Source organism: Salvia hispanica, chromosome 1 (genome assembly GCF_029641045.1).
Source record: "Salvia hispanica isolate PSC_SH4W2 chromosome 1, Shi_PSC_v1, whole genome shotgun sequence".
In the NCBI taxonomy this organism is placed as follows: Eukaryota; Viridiplantae; Streptophyta; class Magnoliopsida; order Lamiales; family Lamiaceae; genus Salvia; species Salvia hispanica.
Window position 1 is genome coordinate 19962281 of NC_142692.1, and position 4385 is coordinate 19966665.

General features: G+C 39.7%; 2 long non-coding RNA genes across 2 annotated transcripts; one reads left to right on the forward strand and one right to left on the reverse strand.

The window, feature by feature from the left end:
• Window positions 1-524: 524 nt before the first annotated feature.
• Window positions 525-1579, reverse strand: LOC125218653 (uncharacterized). Its single transcript, XR_016135866.1, has 2 exons — window positions 1521-1579; window positions 525-715 (listed from the first exon to the last, which is right to left on the reverse strand). It is a non-coding gene; the product is annotated as an uncharacterized LOC125218653 (long non-coding RNA).
• Window positions 1580-2105: 526 nt separating this feature from the next.
• Window positions 2106-4037, forward strand: LOC148933404 (uncharacterized). Its single transcript, XR_016134757.1, has 2 exons — window positions 2106-3730; window positions 3816-4037. It is a non-coding gene; the product is annotated as an uncharacterized LOC148933404 (long non-coding RNA).
• The last annotated feature ends 348 nt before the right edge of the window (window positions 4038-4385 follow it).

The following is a 4385-nucleotide window of genomic DNA, read 5'->3' on the forward strand; positions in this document are numbered from 1 at the left end:
GTATTATTGATACATGTGAACTTTACTACTGTTATATAGTACTATCAAATTGTTATGCATGTGAACTTTTTGAATGCACATTGGAACTTTCGTAAATTCACATTCACAGTAAAAGATGGAATAAATATTAGAGTTCTTAGGTCTATTCACTACTAATATCAGTATTATACTTCTTTTTCTTTTCCTGACACTTGTCATTAATTTTATTATTGTCTCTGTGTGAAGAAGTGCTACATTGTTGAAACAAATACAAAAAAATAGTATTCTGGGATGAATATAAAAAAACAATGATTGTAGATTACATGCTCAATCATGTTTTAGATTACCACCCGTTTATACATATAATAAATATATAAAAAAAATAATCGATAAACAGATCACATTGAAATCATATTTAAAATATAGTTGATTTAATCTGTCACGACCGCACTTTCTAAGGATAGAAAGCTCGGTTGATCGCGACTAAGGGAGGATGAAAGAAGCGGGAAAGAAAGGGGGAAACTGTGGCACGACTGAACATGAACTGAAATAACTTGGAATATATGTATAAATCAGAGTGCATAATACAAGGAGTGTAAACTCGACTTTTACATTGCAGCGGAAGAGTCAAGAGCAGATGACATCGTGTATGGAGACACGACGCATCCAAGAACTATTCTATCGAAGGATCTTCATTTGTCTGTGCTCAACACCGCCGCCGTCATCACTGCTCAACCTGCACATTTTTAAAACATATGCAGGGCTGAGTACTTGGTGTACTCAGTGGACACGTGCCGAAATATATTTTACTGAAAAGAAAACTAGTTTTGTCAAGCCACTACTGAGTGAGCTCGGGGTTTTATCTTAAAAGGCCCGAGGACACTAAAAGCATTTTCTAAGTAAAATATGTGATCATGATCTATTTTTCCTGGAACTAATGCCATGTCTGAACTGAGTGAACCGGGTATGTATGGGTTGACCCCACTTACAAACCCGCATTCACTAATTTCTGGTGAACCGAAATTCACGAACTCCTGGTCCAGTAGGGACGTCGCCCTTGCTAGACAAACAGATAGGCAAAGTTCAAAATAAAACTTGGCAAGACAAAACATACTGATAACTAAAATAACTGAAAGCATTCGTACTGGGAACGTAAATAACTGTACTGTATTCAAACTGCAATACATACTGGGAACATAAACAACTCAAAGCATATCATATAAGGCTCACGTAATATCATTTCACAATAGCACTTTTCATAAAAAAAACTGTACTTTAAATATAAAGGCATCATCGTATCTTAAATAGAAAGCCTACAATCATAGTGTAGGTTAGAAAAGCCCACAATATACTTATCATAAATACTGTATATTAAACAGAAAGCCCATAATATACTTATCATAAATACTGTATATTAAACAGAACTGTACTGTAAATAGAAAGCCCACGTAAAATACTTCTCGTAAAGAACTGTACTGTAAATAGAAAGCCCACAAAACATATACTTATCATAAATACTATACAGTAAACAGAAAGCCCACCTTGTTCGCTTAATTTCCTTTACTTGAATTTCTCGCTCTGATCTTAACTTGCGGAGATAGTCCTTTGTGAAAAACACAACATACTAATTAGACTTGAGACAAAAACTCATACTTAGGAATGCATGCCCTAATTAATTTCTTTTATTCTTTGCTTACTACTTGGAAAATTCTAGAACTTGCATATTAATTAAATCGGGAAATTTAATTAATAGCACTTCTTTATTAAACTTAATTATTTTCATGGCTCGAGAACGTCGTATCTTTTTCCTCCCATTTCCTTAGTGGCCGTTCGAGGCGTCGCGGGGCGACGCCGGTCGACTTTCGCGTCTCCCACTTTTCTAATTTATTTTCCTGGAATCTAAATAAATTATTCGGAAATTAATTAATTGGGCTACATCTCAATTCTTAAATAATTCCAACTTCTCATAATTAAATCTTGGCCCAAACAAACACCATTTCCGGCCCAATGTAAATTCCTCAAATTACTTCTCAAGAGGCCCAACTTCGTTAAATAAAATTGGTCCATGCTCCTTTCCACTTTAAAACATTTCGGCCCACTTCATCACTAAATACATTGAGCCCATCCAACTAATTAAATCAGCCTCCACTTCAATTAATTACTAAAGCCCAACTAAAAGCTATATCACTAGCCCATCCTTTTAGTTAATGGAGGCCCAAACAAAGAAAAAGGGGAGAAGCCCAATTTCTCCCTAACCCATAACCATCGACATCTCTCTCTCTCCTTCACAAAATTCCCAAATCCATCACAAAACCTAAACCAACTCTCTCTCTTCTCTCTGGGCGGAAATCGCCGCCATCCGCCACCGCCGCCTCGCGGTCGCCGCTCGTCCTCGGCTGTCCGACGAGCAGGGCTGCCGCCTGCTGCGTCGCTTGGCGCCACTCCGGCCATCTCCTCTTTTCCCCTCTTCTTCTTTCCTTCTCGGCGGAAATTGACTCCGTTCGCCCCGCCTCGCGGCCGCCGGAGCACAGCCGTCGGCTCTGCTTGGTGTTTCCCTCCTCCGTCGGCGCATCTGAAAATCGGATTCCCACTCTCGAATTCCCCTCTCCGTTGAAGCCATGGAGGAGTTCTCGGCTCGCGCCGCGTCGCCGCTTTCGGCGCGACACCTATCTCTGCCCCCTTTCGGTTCGAGGCCTAAGTCGCCGCTTCCTCACACTGCTGCTCTAGCAGCGCCGCCGTACGGTCAGTTCACCGGCTCCGTCGTCATTCGGCCCTAGCTGGACAGCCCTGTTTGGTCCCACTCTCGATTCCGAAGCTAAGCTCTACTACTCCCTTTCATTTCTTAAAATAATTGTTTGAAGCTTGGGCAGTAGCCCTGTGATGTTAGAGCTCTTGATTTAGGTGTTTTATAGTTGATTTTGGAGGAAGCATTAGCTCTCTGGAATGAGCTTGACCTTGTTTAACTTGCTATGTTAAATGTTGTTTCTATGATTCTAAGAGTTGGAGTTCTACTGGGGCTTTACTAATCTGCAGTTATCCTATGAGTTTGGTTAAGAAATGTTGGTCCCTTGATTATTAAAGCTCATTACTTGCTGTGAGGCTGGATTTAGTATAGTTAACACTTGTGCTATGTGGTGATTGATCTAAACATGATGTAGATAAGGTGTTGGGGTGTTGAGGTGTTTACCTCTTGATGTAGTGAAGGAATGAGGCTGCCCTTGTTGCTGCTTGAGATCAGCTCCTAAGGCACCAAGCTTTCTAACTCTCTCTGAATTTTGCTGATTATTTTGAGAAGTGTGGGAGGGAGTTCGAATGTGGTGTGGAGGCCCTTGTTTTATAGGCTGATTTTGTGTACCTTAGGGGAGTTAATGAGGCTGACCTTGTTTGGTTTATTGCCCAGCATATCTCTTGTTCTTGATCCCCAAAGCAGCCTTTTACATGACACATTTTGGTGCTACTTGGAGTACTAGAGTTTGACTAATTAATTTAACTTGTTCTCACATGCTCTCATAGTACTTTGGTTCATAACTTCATTTGTTTGCAAGCTGCAGGAAATCTCTCACTTCCTTGATCTCCACTACTTTGTTTGAAGGAACTTGGTGTTTTGCTAAGGACAGAGGACTTCTCATTTACTCACTTTGGTGGTTTGTGTGACTAAGAAAAGCTGGTGTGCCGGCTGTTTTTTTAGAGGAGTATAAAGGCAGATTTGGCTTTCCTCATTTGGGTAGGTCCTTAGTCCTCTATCACTAAGGTAGGATTGTCTCAATTCCTTAAACAAAACTCCATTTAACCTCCTGTTCCCTAGCTGAAAATTAAGGCTTTATCTCATATTGCAGGTGGGTCACCTTGGCTGCTTTGATGTTCTCGGATTCGGCCCGCCGTTCGGCCGATGGGTTGCTCAAACGGGCCACGATTTGGGCCTGAGGAGGAAGGCTCGAAAAGCATCTAAATTTTATTTTCTTTGTTTTCTTTCTTTGAAGCCTTGATCCACATATTGTAGTATTTTTGACATTAGTTGTTCGTTTGTTGTATTAGAAATGTTATTCGAGAATTCTCTTGATCGGTCGTAAACATCCAATGCTCCTTTAATCGTCTAGTTCGATCGAAGATTTCTTCACTTGATCGCGTAATTGGAAATAAACGTGAAAATACTTGAGCTCTTGATCAATCTTAAATGTCCAAATTCTCCTTTGATCGTCTTAACGATTATCTGTAAAAAAAAATTTGTCTAGCCATTTCGGTGTCCCTTTTAGAAGAGCTTAAAAGATGTCCAAAAGTTGGGGTGTTACATAATCATTCGATTATATTGTTTTTCTAATTTTAGAAATTCAAGGTTACCAATTTAATTTTATTTTCTAATTAAAAATTCATGGATCAACAAACAAAGTCAATACTCATTGATAAAT